This window comes from Papaver somniferum, chromosome 9, assembly GCF_003573695.1.
Source record: "Papaver somniferum cultivar HN1 chromosome 9, ASM357369v1, whole genome shotgun sequence".
NCBI classification, from domain to species: domain Eukaryota; kingdom Viridiplantae; phylum Streptophyta; class Magnoliopsida; order Ranunculales; family Papaveraceae; genus Papaver; species Papaver somniferum.
The window spans coordinates 127,959,976-127,976,749 of record NC_039366.1 but is presented as its reverse complement, the minus strand read 5'-3'; the positions used below and the strand labels follow the sequence as shown (position 1 = coordinate 127,976,749).

Genomic DNA, 16,774 nt, shown 5'->3' with positions numbered 1-16,774 from the left:
ATAAGAGATGCAATTCACAAAGATAATAACAAAAAAAGCATAAATACTAGATATAAAACTAGGTGTTTTAGACATCTATCAAATTCCCCTACACTTAGACTTTGCTAGTCCTCGAGCAAATCAAACAAAACTTATTCTAAAGGAAACATACAACTCCATCTCGTGAGGGTTTACTAGAGATATACCCACAAAACCTACTTTTCCAACTTACTAATTCTCCGTAAGGATAGCATCCAACACGCTAAGAAGACATAGAGACTATGCACACTAGTCATAAGAAGTTAGACACATAAATGAACACAATCTCATCCTTAAAAGTTGAGAGAGAAATAACCATCCCTTATCGAAAGAAGTTCGGGTTCGGAGTGATCGAAAGTCTCGACTCTGCCTCACAAGAAAGGGTTTTATGAAGTTGCTCTCAATAATAAATAGCTTTTTATGGGTCACACATGTGTCCAGGTAGGAATGAAGAGAGAATCATGTGACACTTTGAATTGTAGGAAGGTCAAACCCTCCGAATTGTTTTGAAAACCCACATCTTTTATTCATTTTGAAAACCCATTTTTCTGACGATCTCTAAGAAAGGAAATCAACCACTTAACGAAGGTGGGAATATGCTTACTTACCTCGTTATCCGTTCGACGTGCATTTAGCACCACTCTCACAGCATCCATAGAAACGTCTTCGGTCTTCAATCCTTGTCTTCATCTTCATCTTCGGTCTTCAACTCTTGATGATGAAATCTTGAACTTCGTAGAATCTTGACAATGTGATTCTTTCCTCTAATTCCTTGTTGCTTAAAACTTCATTATGGATATTTATTTTCCATTAGCTTTATTGAATGAATACAAAACCAAAAACGAACTAAACAAACCAAAATATGATGCAATGAATTTATTTATTTTTTTTCTTATTTTTTTTCTTTATTATTCTTTTTTTCTTTTTTTTTTTTCGCTTTTTTTTTGTAACATGCAAGATAAATAAAGTAAATACAAAATAAAAACAACAAAATATTTAAAGTAATGATGAACCTAATAAAAAAATTTCTTGTCTTTTTTTTTTTTGACAAGAGACCTAGCATAATGATGACCATGTCCCAAGTTCTTTCCTTTTTTTTTTTGAGACAAGAGAAAATAAAATACAAATTAACAAATAAGATAAAATAAAAATGCAAGTACAAAGGACATGGTGTAAGTACTTTACCGCTTGATTCTTCACAACTTGTATGTCTTGATATCATAAACTTATCGAACTCTCATCCTTGATAATCTTCGCTCTTGTACATAAAGTCCTCAACTTGTAAAAATTCTGCTCCTTGTCTTGTTGTTTTACTTGAATCTGAAATCTGCTCATTTTTGTACTGTTGCTTGTAAACCTTGAACGTCTTCAACTTTCCTTCGAATTTGTGATGCTCCTCTTGTTGATGATGACGGTGTTTCTATGGACCTGTTGGTGTAGAGAGAGATAAAGTGGATGGTGCTAACTGCGAACAAGATTACAAGTGGTATGTAAGTTAGCAATTCGATGTCACCATCATGATTGATAAAATAGCACTCAAGAGATCAAAATAGTGCTTCTACTGGTGGGAGGTTGGGTAGTTCACCATTCTACCCGGAGTTTACGTATGGTGACACACTATAAAAGCACAAATTTAGACACGTACAAAGAATTGAAGGTCGGTGCCTCACATGATGTAACATGGGTAGTCTCCACTATAGGGGACCACAACTCTCATACCGAATTCAGTCTGCACCTTATTTGCCACTGGCATGGTTAAATCCAACTTTAACTCTCATACAAGTAAGAAACTCGATCACGTTATCTGTCATCTCTAAGTTCAGTCACTCTTGTGTGAATCTCGATGTAATCTTAGCGACATGTATACTATGTGACTCTAAACTAACTACAAGTTGGAGTTTTTTTATTCACTAATTCATACAAAAGTTGAAAATTTCATGAAAAATTTACAATGCAAATGCTTAACCACTCCCCCACACTTAAACTTTACATTGTCCTCAATGTAAATTGAATCATCCAAAGAAAGTCAAGGTGGGAAATCATATAATGATATGCGACAAGAAATCAGAAAAAGTAAATACAAGATAAGAAAAAGCTAAAAACGAAACAAGAATCTGTAACTCCAATTCACATTAACAAAAGTTAGTACTAACTTGTTACTCATTCGTAATTTCAGAGAAATCTTGCGGATCGCCGGTATGTGGACCTCTACGGGAAACGATTTGAACATGAAGGATGCTACAAAATCAAGAGGGACAATTTCTATGGTCACTGGAAGTTATGATCTGTTTTAATACTTTTATGGTCAATTAGGAGTATGGATTTAGGTGCTTTTGACGAAATTGTAAGGTTAAGGCCGTTTGAACTTTATGTAATGGATGTAATCGGAGTATTATTAATATAAAAACTAGCCGATTATACGAAATCGGTAGATTATTTTGTTAAACAACCTACCGATTGTAATATTCGGTTATTTTATGAGTCAACTTTCTTTCCGATTATGGTGTTGTTTGGTTCCAGGAAACAGTTTTTTTTGAACTTGTAATATTCGGAGGATAATGTTTTTGTAAAGTTCCGAATGTACGATGTCCCAAAAATCAGAATTTGGAAAAACTTATACTTTTCAAATTTTGTCTTTGAAATAATCGGACGTTAAATTAGTTACCAAAACTTCCGAATATGGGATGTCTAACCTTCAATATGGGCCCTTGGAACCACCTGGAGCCATGGCGTGGTTTATTTTGAACTTGTGATATTCGGAGGATAGGTTTTTTATAAAGTTACGAATGTACGATGGCCCAAAAATCAGAATTTGGAAAAACTTATACTTTTCAAATTTTGTCTTTGAAATAATCGGACGTTAAATTAGTTACCAAAACTTCTGAATATGGGATGTCTAACCTTCAATATTGGCCCTTGGAACCACCTGGAGCCATAGCGTGGTTTGTTTTGAACTTGTGATATTCGGAGGATAGGTTTTTTATAAAGTTCCGAATGTACGATGGCCCAAAAATCAGAATTTGGAAAAACTTATACTTTTCAAATTTTGTCTTTGAAATAATCGGACGTTAAATTAGTTACCATAACTTCCGAATATGTGATGTCTGACCTTCAATATTGGCCCTTGGAACCACCTGGAGCCATGGCGTGGTTTGTTTTGAACTTGTAATATTCGGAGGATAGGTTTTTTTATAAAGTTCTGAATGTACGATGGCCCAAAAATCAGAATTTGGAAAAACTTATACTTTTCAAATTTTGTCTTTGAAATAATCGGAAGTTAAATTAGTTACCAAAACTTCCGAATATGGGATGTCTAACCTTCAATATTGGCCCTTGGAACCACCTGGAGCCATGGCGTGGTTTGTTTTGAACTTGTGATATTCGGAGGATAGGTTTTTTATAAAGTTCCGAATGTACGATGGCCCAAAAATCAGAATTTGGAAAAACTTATACTTTTCAAATTTTGTCTTTGAAATAATCGGAAGTTAAATTAGTTACCAAAACTTCCGAATATGGGTGTCTAACCTTCAATATTGGCCCTTGGAACCACCTGGAGCCATGGCGTGGTTTGTTTTGAACTTGTGATATTCGGAGGATAGGTTTTTTTAAAGTTCCGAATGTACGATGGCCCAAAAATCAGAATTTGGAAAAACTTATACTTTTCAAATTTTGTCTTTGAAATAATCGGACGTTAAATTAGTTACCAAAACTTCCGAATATGGGATGTCTAACCTTCAATATTGGCCCTTGGAACCACCTGGAGCCATGGCGTGGTTTGTTTTGAACTTGTGATATTCGGAGGATAGGTTTTTTATAAAGTTCCGAATGTACGATGGCCCAAAAATCAGAATTTGGAAAAACTTATACTTTTCAAATTTTGTCTTTGAAATAATCGGAAGTTAAATTAGTTACCAAAACTTCCGAATATGGGATGTCTAACCTTCAATATGGCCCTTGGAACCACCTGGAGCCATGGCGTGGTTTGTTTTGAACTTGTGATATTCGGAGGATAGGTTTTTTATAAAGTTCCGAATGTACGATGGCCCAAAAATCAGAATTTGGAAAAACTTATACTTTTCAAATTTTGTCTTTGAAATAATCGGAAGTTAAATTAGTTACCAAAACTTCCGAATATGGGATGTCTAACCTTCAATATTGGCCCTTGGAACCACCTGGAGCCATGGCGTGGTTTGTTTTGAACTTGTGATATTCGGAGGATAGGTTTTTTATAAAGTTCCGAATGTACGATGGCCCAAAAATCAGAATTTGGAAAAACTTATACTTTTCAAATTTTGTCTTTGAAATAATCGGAAGTTAAATTAGTTACCAAAACTTCCGAATATGGGTGTCTAACCTTCAATATGGGCCCTTGGAACCACCTGGAGCCATGGCGTGGTTTGTTTTGAACTTGTGATATTCGGAGGATAGGTTTTTTATAAAGTTCCGAATGTACGATGGCCCAAAAATCAGAATTTGGAAAAACTTATACTTTTCAAATTTTGTCTTTGAAATAATCGGACGTTAAATTAGTTACCAAAACTTCCGAATATGGGATGTCTAACCTTCAATATTGGCCCTTGGAACCACCTGGAGCCATGGCGTGGTTTGTTTTGAACTTGTGATATTCGGAGGATAGGTTTTTTATAAAGTTCCGAATGTACGATGGCCCAAAAATCAGAATTTGGAAAAACTTATACTTTTCAAATTTTGTCTTTGAAATAATCGGAAGTTAAATTAGTTACCAAAACTTCCGAATATACCACACAAATCATTGTCATTTGAACTTGTCTAACTTAGTTACCCAAACAAATTTCCGAATGTACAACAAAAATCATTGTCATTTATCTGCTCTTCTTTACTTTACGACCGTGACTACCTCCCAGTCCTGCACGACCACGGGTTTGAGCACCTTCAGTTTGAGCACCTTCAGTTGGAGCACTTCAGTTGGAGCAGCTTCAGCGCTCGATGAAGCTCGAGTTCTTTACCCGTCTTTGATACTGCCACCTTGGGCTGATGCCTCTTCGTGACTTTCTCCCCAAACTGGGCAGCATAATCTTCGTTATCCATATTATCAACTAGATCTCTAGCCTCTTTGATCTTCTCAGCTGGCATGGGATCTCCGCTCTTCAAGCATGCAGTTAACATTTTGGAAACACGCTTGAACCTATTCACCTGTTTTTTTACGTAATGACATAACATCAAACGGTAATTACCTAAGATTTATAGGAATAATATAAAATGAACAAAAATATAAGAACACGCACCAGTCTATCATAACCAGCTGGTTTGTCTTTGATGATACAATTATAACTTGAACCCGCCGCAGTATTTGGGCAGTTGTTTTTGGTCACGGATACCAAAGGTGTGATACCTTGTTATACCAACTCATATAGTCTGGAGAATTTTCATCACCTCGGTGGTTCGTCTACCAGTGTCGATAATGAAGTCATTCCTCTTATCCCAGTTATCAAGAACAGTAGGTGGGCCTGTGTGAACAATGTGAGATTGTCACCACTAGAAGAACACAACTCCAACTCCAATTTGTAGTAATCCCCCATTTTCTCCAGAGGTTGATGTTGTATATACCCGTGTTGTCGCATCACCCTAGAGGGGTTATACATCACATATCCTGTGGGGTGCCACAATGGTCCAAAATAAAGGGACAAGTCCGACCGAACATTTATATGCCCACTGACTCGATCTTCCTTGTATGGATCAAAGCATACGTCTGAGGCCTTCAATTGGTCCAAAATCTCCCTCATGCGAATCAACTGCTGCTCCTTTGTCCTAGAACGGTTGTCTTCAAATATATACTTTGTTCCTCTAGGAGTACCTTTGCACCACCCCGGGTTCTCTCCGGCCAACTTCAGGATAGGGAAGTGGTCATAGATCCATGCCTATATACATAAGAAACCAAGTTTTAGTAAATAGATTGTGTATATTCGGTAGTAATTTCCAAACATAATTTCCGATTATATATAATCGGAAACAAAACTGAGTAGCTATCCACCGAATACAACATTCGAAATATATGGATCATTTCCTACCGAATATGCGTCATTTGGAGTTCAGTAACCTATAGCTTTTCTGGCCTGTATATTCGGTTCTAATATCAAAAGAATATTTCCGATTGTATATAATCGGAAAACAATTAAGTACCTAGCCACCGAATAACCAACATTCGGAAAATAAGATGGATCAATTCCTACCGAATATGCGTCATTTGGAGTTCAGTAACCTATAGTTTTTCTGGCCTGTATATTCGGTTCTAATATCAAAAGAATATTTCCGATTGTATATAATCGGAAAACAAAGTAAGTACTAACCACCGAATAACCAACATTCGGAAAAGAGATGGATAATTTCCTACCGAATATGCGTCATTTGGAGTTATGGATATGCATCATATGTATTGTCTACGAATAACTATAGAGTGAGTTATAGAGTTAAAGAAAAAACCTGCAATAGAGCCACATTCCCGGCAACTTGGCAGGTTCCTAGCCTCGAAGCCTTTCTCAACTCTTCCATCAAGAATGCTAGGCATGCCGTGCCCCAAGAATAGTCACCGACTTCATGGAGAGGATCCAAAAGTTGTATAAGGTTGGCGTCGATCCGGTTGCCAGAAGTATTGGGGAATATGACACATCCCAATACACAAAGGAGATATGCGGTGGCAGCGTGGTTCACTTGCTCATCAGTTAACGTTCCATTCTTTTCCTTCTCCAAGGTGCCTCGAAACATATTCATCAAAGCTGTAATGTTGATCTGTCTTGTTTGTAACTTGCATGCCTCCTAAACTCTGCTGTTGTTGTCTCTTCATCCCAACCTAAGCACTTGTTAGTTAGAGAATAAAGTTGTGCCCAACTTAACTGCTTTGTGTAGTTAAACTTCACAGCTGTGCCTTGGTCGGGAAGGTTAAGAATCTGCACAACATCATCCGGGGTGATCGTCATCTCCCCAAACGGCATATGGAAAGTATCGGTCTCAGGATACATTCTCTCCACGAACGCCGATATGGCCACACGATCATGTTCCAACAATGAATTCTCGGCGGCATTAGCTAACCCCGAGTTGGCAACAATTGTCTTGAACCTTTCACATTCACCGGATAAAGGCCACGCAAGCATTTTTGTTGGTGCGGCGGTAGGTTTGAGTAGACGGACCGCATCTTGATGATCCTATTAATACAAGTATTACGATATAACACATAGACAATACATTAATAAAAAATAGTAATTTTATTACCTCGGTTTCATATATTTCTCTGGCCCATGAGTCTTTGTATCCAAATAGCAATTTTCCTCCATCCGCTGGTAGTCCAAGGATTGTGCCTGCTGGAATACCCTTCTTCTTCAAGTGCTGAGGGACAAGATGTGATGCTTTCTTAGCAATATCCTTCCTTACAACATCTTTTCCTTTTTTGGCTTTTTGGGTACCACTTGGTTGTCCTTCTTCTTCTACTCTTGCCACTGGATCAACTGGTTCAACACTTGGTCCTGCACTTTGTTGAGCGGCTTGTTCAACACTTGGTCGCACCCCTTGTTCACTGCCTTGTTGTTCAACAGTTGGTTGCACTCCTTGTTGACTGCTTTGTTCTTGTTCGCTTTGTTGAGCACCTGAATTATCTTTGGCACTCCTTTCCCTCCTAGCACTAGCTGTCACTTTCTTCCTCCCTTCTCGACTTTGTCTAAACAACAAAGAAAGGAACAATATTTACAAACTATACAATCGGAAGACAAAGTATGGAAATATAACCCGAATGTACACATTCGGACGTAAGAAGACACATATTGTTCCCGAATACAAAACAATCGGAAGCTAACTAAACATATTTGCAACCGAATATACATCAATTGGAGTTCAGAAGCTGTAAATTTTTCATCCTACACAATCGGAAAAAGTGCACCTCTATAACCCGAATGTACAAATTCGGAAGTAAGAAGACACATATTTTTTCCGAATGAAAAACAATCGGAATATAACTAAACACGTTTACAACCGAATATTCATCAACTGGAGTTCAGAAACTCTAAAATTTTATCCTACACAATCGGAGGTATAAAACATTATATTGTCTTCCGAATAAATACTGGCCCCAAAATGGGATTTTTCCTATATCAAATTTTGAGATTTTTTCAATATATACATTCGGTAGTGAGTGTTCTTCCGAATACTTTGTGTCTACTTAAATATATTCGGTAGCCAAAAAATTCATTAAACTACCGATTATTAGCAGTTTGTATCCAGGAAGATATGGCCACCAATATTCGGCAGATAATCATCAAATCTTTCTCCCGAATACTGTCGATGTTCTTGAAAAATGAAGAACACGACTACATTCGGAAGTAAATGAGCATGCATATCGTCCGAATCTGGATAAATAACCGAAAACCCTAGAAATTTTTTTTCTCGATTCGACGAATTAAAGCGAAATAAACCCCAAAAATGATAGATTCTTACCTAATTGGGGCCATTTGAAGTTGACGAAGTGTTTGAGTCTCGGAATCGCCACCACCGACTACATTGCCGGGTACTTGTTCTTCGCGTTCTTCTTCATTTGCAGCAAGAATTTCTTTATTTCTTGCTAAAATTCCAATGTTTGGATCGATACCCCGAGCAACATTTTTGGTTCTAGGTCTGTGGGTTTCATTTCTCTTATCCATTGTTTTATAATCGAATCGACGATGTTTTGATTTTACGATTCGCGGAGATGTTTCGGTTGAACGAGGAAATTTTTTTTTTCTTCCACAATCGGAAGATAATATGAAACTGGAAGAAGAAGAGTTGAAATGAGTAGAATTGTTTTTGATTTGGTTTTTATACAGTTTTACCAGAAGGGCATTTATGTAACTTCAATATCATATAGGGTACCCCTTAACTAGAGTCTTTGGCTGGGTATAAATTGATGACCCCTAAATCCTTTTGAGTGGCCCCTAAAAACGCCAGGCTATTAAAGTGGGACGCCCCAATTATAGTCTTCTAAGAGCAACTGCAATGGACGAGTAAACCCAAATTTTCAGTCGAGTGGGCTGGCGTAGTGGGACGGACCATCGATCAAAATTTGATCAAAGAGTAAAATCCAGACCAAATTTGGTCTGCGATCAAGACCAAATCCAAATATAGTCGGGCGTTGATATAATCTCCGCTACACATCGGGCGTTGATATAATCTCCGCCATTCATCGGGCGTTGATATAATCTCCGCCATTCATCGGGCGTTGATATAATGTCCGCTACACAAGGGGCGTTGATATAATGTACGCCTGAAACGGGGCGTTGATATAATGTACGCCCGATGGGGCGTTGGTAAAGACAACGCGCGAAATGGGGCGTTCATATACTTAACGCCCCACTTTCACAATTTATGAAACTTGCATGGGGCGGGCTTTATACCTCCGCCCCATTTTTTTCTTTTCTGAAGCGTATACTATACCAACGCCCCACTCGCGCGTTATCTTTACCAACGTCCCACTCGGGCGTTATCTTTACCAACGCCTGATCTCAGACGTAATGTTTATCAACGCGCGACCAAATATACTGTTTTCCCACTACGCCACATGACGGACTAAACCCAAATTTGATCTTTTTTTTTAGTCTTTGGTCTTTGGTTATACTCGCACCACTGTGGACGGTCTAAATAAACATAGATACTTACCATCCATACGCGAAAGATTATAAATTTATAGATACGGTCCATGTGGATCGATATTATTTCCAAGACAATTTTTCCTTTCATGGAATTTAAGGGTTCGGCATATACAGAACATTTCAGGAAAAGCCAATTTCTTTCTTGCACCCGCGCCTCTTTCATCTTCTTATTCTCTCCTTCTCTCTTCTGGAACCCTAATCATCTTTTTTTCATAATCAGATCGATCATGTTTATGTTTATGTTTGTTATAAAGATTAATGTTGGTTCTAAACAATCTTTGTGCATCAAATCAATTTTAGGAGGTACCGTTGTTTTAACTGTTTTATAGAATTGAACAATTTTAATGCTTTTATCTTTGATAATCTTGATGATTCTGCTGAAGATGTTGAGAGAGTTAGATGTTAATTTGATGATGCAATTTCGCCTTTTGTTTTGTTGTTGCTTGATTAATAGTTAGGTTTTCTATCCACTGATTTCTTTTGTTGTTTTTGATTGCCAGCAATAATAACGAATCTAATATCAACTCCAATCCAAGCAGGTAATTGTTTTTCTGTTCTTTTGTTCTCTGTTTGGTTAGGGTTTTAGGGTTTTTGATTAATAATACATGTTCTCTTTATTGAATCATTGATCAGGGATACCACTTTCTTTTTAGTTGTCTTTTAATAAAAGGATTATAGTAGGGGGGGAACTGGGGTGTCTTGCATCAACCAGGTCTGTTTAGATTTCCTTTAAAGTTTAGAAATTTGTATCCAATTATTGCTTATGAGGTATTTAACAGCGATAGGTAGAGAGATTTCCTTGCAAGCAATTGCTTGATACTATAGTATGAAGTACTTGATTAGATTCGTTAAGTTTTACTGCAAGTTGTTGTTTCTTAGTATCCAGAAGTGATGTGGGTTGTTGTTTCTTAGTATGTAGACTAAGTCTAAGTCATTCGAGCCTACAAAGAAGAATCGTACTCTTTACATAACTCTTCGTTTCAAATCCAATCGTTTGGAATACTTGGGTTGTTACCAAGATATTAGCGGGGAAAGATACCTTTCGTGAAGGTATGCATGTCTGCTCTATTTTATCGAGAATGAGAGGTACAGGTTACCTACAATTTTTCGTGTTTAATTTTGTCTCATCAAGTATTTGTGGATTGTTCTGGTAAATAATAATATTTTTTGGTTTCAGTGGAACTGCCATGAAAATGACGATGTGGGCTGAATTGGTGAACGTAATTAGTGATGCCATCATATCGGGATCTATGAACGTGCCTACTGTGGTGTTGATTACTGGCACAAACGTGAAAGATCACTTAGGTAAGTTTTTTATCCTTTAGTCATGCTTATATATTAGTGTTTATGGCCATGTGTTATGACTTATTGTGGCATTATAGGTAAGATTAGCCTTGGTACTACACCTCCATCAAGAGTCTTCGCTGATCTGGATGTCCAGCAAGTGAATAAATTTAAGGCATCGTAAGTAATGTGTTCTGATGGATAAATTAATACTGTGTAGTCTGAGTAGCCTTATGTATGCACATTTTCTTAACTTTAATTACTGTCAAATACAAAGTCGACTAATTTAACAAAGTAAAAACCACTTCATTTAGCAGGTGTCCTTGGATAATGCCACTTCATTTAGCAGCTCGAGGTGGTTCAAAAATTGCTTGCATGTGGAGCAGATCGAACTAAATAAGATGCAGCTGGGTAAGCCAAAATATCTATGAAAGGGAAGCACTGCTAAAAACACTAAAAACAGTAAAAACATTAGAGAATTACACTATCTCTCTTAATGATTTCTGAGGATAGCTTGCAACACCCTCAATATTCTTGACACCGTGGGAAATTGGTTTGTGCACAGGACAGGTGGACTTTTAACAGATTTTGTAAATACCAAGCAAACATTGGATCCTTCACCCTTACCAGTTTAATGTTTTGATGTATTTATTTATGTTCTTCATGTAAATACTCTTTGGTCCATTTTCTAATTTATTACTGTGGTGTTTCCAGGAGGCCCACGTACTGATCTAAGGTTTGGAGTTGTAGGTAAGATAGCGATGCTGGTAAACAGGTAATCTCATCTCATGTCTCATTACTACCTTAATTTTCATGTTTTTGTTGCCTATCAAATTTACAACGAAGAGACTAAATAAAACAATGTATCGAGAGGGTTGTAAACTTCATTGAAAGTATTCAAGCACAACATGGTTCATGGTTTCTGTCCATTCTAACAGTAACAAGTAGTTTAGTCATCGTAATAGTGCATGTCAAAATTCGTTTGCTTGATACAAGTTATTAATATGCAATGTTATGTTTTCTTCGCTCAACTGGTAGAGCACATGGTTCACAACCATGTAGATGTGGGTTCGACTCCCACAGATGACATTCTAACTAGATTATCAACTGTAGAAATGTAATAGATACGTCTTGGATTTTTCGGAGGTTTGCAGGTCTTGATAGAGAACATTCTACGTTTTTCTTTTTTTTCTTCCCTCTTCCTGCAGCTGGATATCTACTTCGTTGTTGTTTTTTATGCACTTGCTATATTTTTTTTCGCTGTTGTCATTTTCTCCAGTTGGGATGAAGTACCAGCAATTTCTTATGTATCTTCTACTACTGCATGGTAAAAATTACTCTAATTGTTCATATATTATGTATTCACATGTTTGTATTTGGTAAAGCACCACTGCTGGTCTTTTCTCGGAAATATATTATGTATTCACATGTTTTCTCTCTTCTACCGATTATTCTCTTACTTAAATGCAAGAGAAGCTAGCAGTTAGCAGTTACAGAATTAGTAGATTTCTATGTTTGTTCATCTTTTTCATTTTTTAGTTTGCCATTCTTTAGCTTGGCAGCTTCATATCATCTTAGTTAGCAATGACGTTATTCATAATAGCAATAATATATTTTACTTAAAATGTCATGTCATGGGACTAGAATGTGGTTACTTTGACTTCATATGAGGCAACTACACTTTCTATTAGTTTGCGACACGTATTCTATTGAGGATGCTCTTCTATGGAATGGAGGATGCTCACATACGCATCCTTCAAATCTACTATGGTGTCGTATAAAGCTTGCATAGACATTTATTTACATCAACTTCCTAAGTTTGAGGAGCTCAAGTCTTCGTTAAAGTTTGCATCATCAAAATCCGAAGAGTTACCAGGGAGGTTTCATTTTCTAGCCAATCGGCATACACATTTAGTTACCTTTGTGGATAAAAATATAAAATTGAGTTCTGATTTTGTTAAGTATATTTGAATACTGTGATTTCTTGATTTCTGAACTAGCTTTATGCCACTGCAGGAGAGTTGGTGGTCATATTCTTCAACGTCGCAGTGCCTGGAGATATTTGCCAATATGAGCATTTATATGGAAAGGAAAAATGACAACCCAGCGTCAGCACCCTATTTCCATGGATATCGACACATACATCCAGAAAAAATTGGTAATTCACAATCTTCACATAGTATACCCGTTCGGTTCGAGCATAGCTAAATTCATCTATATCTGACTGTAAAAAAGCCAAAAAAACAGTTTTGCTTCACATTAACATTTTATTCTGTTTTGTTGTGAAGAAAAATAATGCAACAACAGTGTTCTAACTGCTTGCTTTGCTGGTAGATAACTCAATTGCTTAAACTATAATGGACTGAACCATATATTTAACTAGGCGATGCCTTCCTAGGAATAAAATGTGTACATTTTCAGTGACTATTTTACAGAACATTTTAATTGATACATTGTTATTATCCAACTTTACAGAGGATTTAGGTAGGTAATGTGAGACATAGATTAACAGTTCAACCAGTGCACCGGTATATATAGACAGGTCAGAGAATTTGAGTTGTTCCTCAATGCTGAAAGGTTGCATCTGTTGAGGCAAAGGGCATATGCAAATGAAGCGATTAATTCAAACACTTTTCGTCAACTTCAATTGCTAACTGCAGAAGAACGATGTCACTTTCTCCATGGGGGCAGTCAAAAGAACAGCTGTATTATATTTTTCATTTGGAAGAGGAGTTGCGTCACCTAAGATGAGAGAATAAAAGAATAGAATTAGACTGTGATGACATCAAGCAATCGCAAAACAATTCGATAACTGTGTCGGCGACACGAAACAAGTGCAGAATGAACGTGTGGGTATGTGTGGTTCAACCTAGGAAAAATAGTAGAAACAAGAACTGGAAATAAACGTCTTTATTACTGGTCAAATTTAAAGCTATTAAAACTTATGTCCTATAAATGACAAAGGCATGGGACCGAAGGGTGGGTTCTTTGGATCCAGGACTGCATTGGTTATGCCTGCATTTGACGACGGTCACGACGCCATAGGATATGGTGTGGATACGTTGTCATTGTCCCTTGCAGCATCCGCTTTCATTAGGCTGGGCTTCTCCTCCGACCTTATCGAAAATGATAGGCCCACGTCAGTACTCGATGGATATTAAATGTTGCTGCAATCATTATTGACAAACCGATGTCGTCTTGGATGGTGCAGATGATGCTGTAAACAAGGTCATCAAGGTAAGTGCATTGCACAATTCATTGCTAAACCAAATAAATCAAAACTAATCAACTCAGCTGTTGTAAAAACTGCTAGAAATCCTTTGCTTTGCTTGCCTAAATAGAGGTGATACTAATGGATTCTAATATTTTATTTCCCATGCAGAGGATTTCAAAAATGATGTACATGACGGGATATTCTGTTGATATGGCGTTTTAAATTAAATTAGTAAGGATACAAGAAGACTCAAATGCACTTCTTGATCGACCATAGGATTAACTAAAGTTACTCTCTTCTAAGTCTTGGCCTCAATAATATTCCACAGACAAGTGGATGACCAACAATCTATTGTTTGTGATTACATCATCTAATGTTTTGCACATGTCTTCTCATCTATTTTTTTATCCATTTTTTTTTCTGTTTTTGCTGACTGTTAGGTACCCAGAGAGTCCTTATTCTAGCACTCGGAGGTGTAGTTCCCAGGGAGGGAGAAGGAAAATGAGCTTTTTCAAAGAAATGATGGTATGACACATCAGGTGGGTGCAAATTTCTTATTATGAACAAGAAAACTCAAAACAGAGGTGTGCTTTGATACTCGGATTATGTATATTTATGATCAAATTAGAATGTTCCTTAATTTATGGAAGATTGTTGATAAGCCAACACAAGGTAATAATATTTACAGAAAGATGGATACTTGGGGGGGGGGGGGGGGGGGGGGGGGGGTATTAGTTATAGATAATTCACACTGGATCATATGATTTCCTTTGTTAAGTTTTAGTGAGACTTTAGTTTCCTTAGGAAACGTGTTTGATATAATTTTTATGTAAGACATGGTTTTCATGTTCTTTAACAGGGTACCTCCTTTACATTTACATTTGTCACCTTTTGTTGATTACAAGGCATAGGGTTAATGTTCCCGAGTATGGTGAGAAAAAACTGTGGTAGGATTGTTCATTTCTATGCAGTTGGTGTTGCAACATTCTAAATCTGTGGTTTAACTAATGGGTCGTGCTCTCCCGCACTTTCGCGCACGACATCATTTATTAGCTAGCGGGGTGGTTTGTCGTAAGATCTTCTTGAATCATCCTACACCCCTTGATGGCTTGATCATCGTACAATCCATGGGGTAAATATATACTACTAGTATTTACTAAAAAAACAATCACCCTATAGGACACGTAGTCATTTCATAATTACCTGGTACCCATAACTAAATCAATGAACTTAAGTTCAACGGGTACCCAACTCTTAAGCTCTAACAAAAACAAATTTCTAACATGGAAAAGATGTATCAGATGACTAAAACAGCTTAAAGTAGATAAAGAATTTAAATTTAGAAAATGAAAAAGTCGAGACACTTCATCAAATCTGTGGTCTAAATGAACAGTAGGTTTAAACAAATGGTCCTTTTCGACCTGCTTAAGAACTGCTCATTCACATATCGCCATGTGCCTCGCTTTTCCAGGAAAAACGGGATCTTATTTTTGGGTTTGGTTGTGAGTATAGGTTTTTCAGATTTAACATGGATGGTTTTACATCTTCTTTGAACTTTTGGTTATGATTATTTGATTTATAACATTATCACTATCTTCTGTTCATTTTTATATTTGGATATTCGCACTGATGAGACTTCAAGTTTATGATAATGATTCTCATTACTACATTACATGATATTTATATACACCGAATTTCAAAAAGAGTATTATATATAGGCGGGTTGTTGGAACTAATATTCATTGGCTATGATGGGGGATTTATAGTCAAAGAAAGAATTTTAAGAAATGTTCGTTCTTAACACATTATTGTGAATTCTATAGATGGAGTAGTACTATAGCAGTTTAGTTCACACAGAGGTGAGCGAGTATAACAATTCACATCTTACAATTGACAGTGCTATCATAGCATTTCTTCTTGGGGACCGGTTCCCATTTTGGATAAGGCCTATTAAGTTATGTCATGGAACTACACTTAGGTAGTAGTTCAAACACCGCCAATAAGCACGTACTGCGTTGATAAACTACTAAGCAAAACTAGAACATACGTAATATTGTTCCATTGATCCAGGGACGGAGCCAGAGATCTAACTAAGGGGAAGCAACAAACAAAGAAAGGGGTGTAATTGTGATAAAATGGGATTAAAAACTCAATACGTTAAGAATTGTAGGTTTTGGAGCCAGTTGAGCAGGGTGTGAAACTGCACACCCTTGCTATACACTGATCGACTTTCAAATCTCGACACATTTTTTTTATTTTCTTTTGAAAACTGCATTTCACAAATTTGCATGTGATATATATATCTTACAAAAATTTTACAGATAAAGTCGTCGGATAAGACAAAATTTATGGAGCCAACTTTTTTTTACTCATTTTAATATCTGCCCATAAAATTTATACATGAATTTAAATTATCAAATCATTGGATACCTATAGGGTATCACAGTTCCCTGTCCCTTTTAAAAAACTAATCAAAGAATGTTCAAAAAAAAAATAAATCTAATGCATTTGATCACGGGTCGAAGCCCCGCCACACCAAAGTAGTTGATCCCATCGGCCCCCGGCGTAACACGGGTTACATACTAGATAACTCTGATTTGGACGCACTGAT

At 36.9% G+C, this 16,774-nt stretch overlaps 2 long non-coding RNA genes across 2 annotated transcripts; both read left to right on the top strand.

Annotated features, from left to right (window-relative positions):
* Positions 1-9,803: 9,803 nt before the first annotated feature.
* On the top strand, positions 9,804-11,944 carry LOC113307689. The gene is made up of 8 exons (XR_003339236.1): positions 9,804-9,968; positions 10,166-10,204; positions 10,299-10,377; positions 10,578-10,715; positions 10,843-10,970; positions 11,048-11,129; positions 11,267-11,360; positions 11,664-11,944. It is a non-coding gene; the product is annotated as an uncharacterized LOC113307689 (long non-coding RNA).
* A 947-nt stretch (positions 11,945-12,891) lies between these two features.
* LOC113307690 lies at positions 12,892-14,839 on the top strand. The gene is made up of 3 exons (XR_003339237.1): positions 12,892-13,107; positions 13,425-14,186; positions 14,332-14,839. It is a non-coding gene; the product is annotated as an uncharacterized LOC113307690 (long non-coding RNA).
* Positions 14,840-16,774: the final 1,935 nt, after the last annotated feature.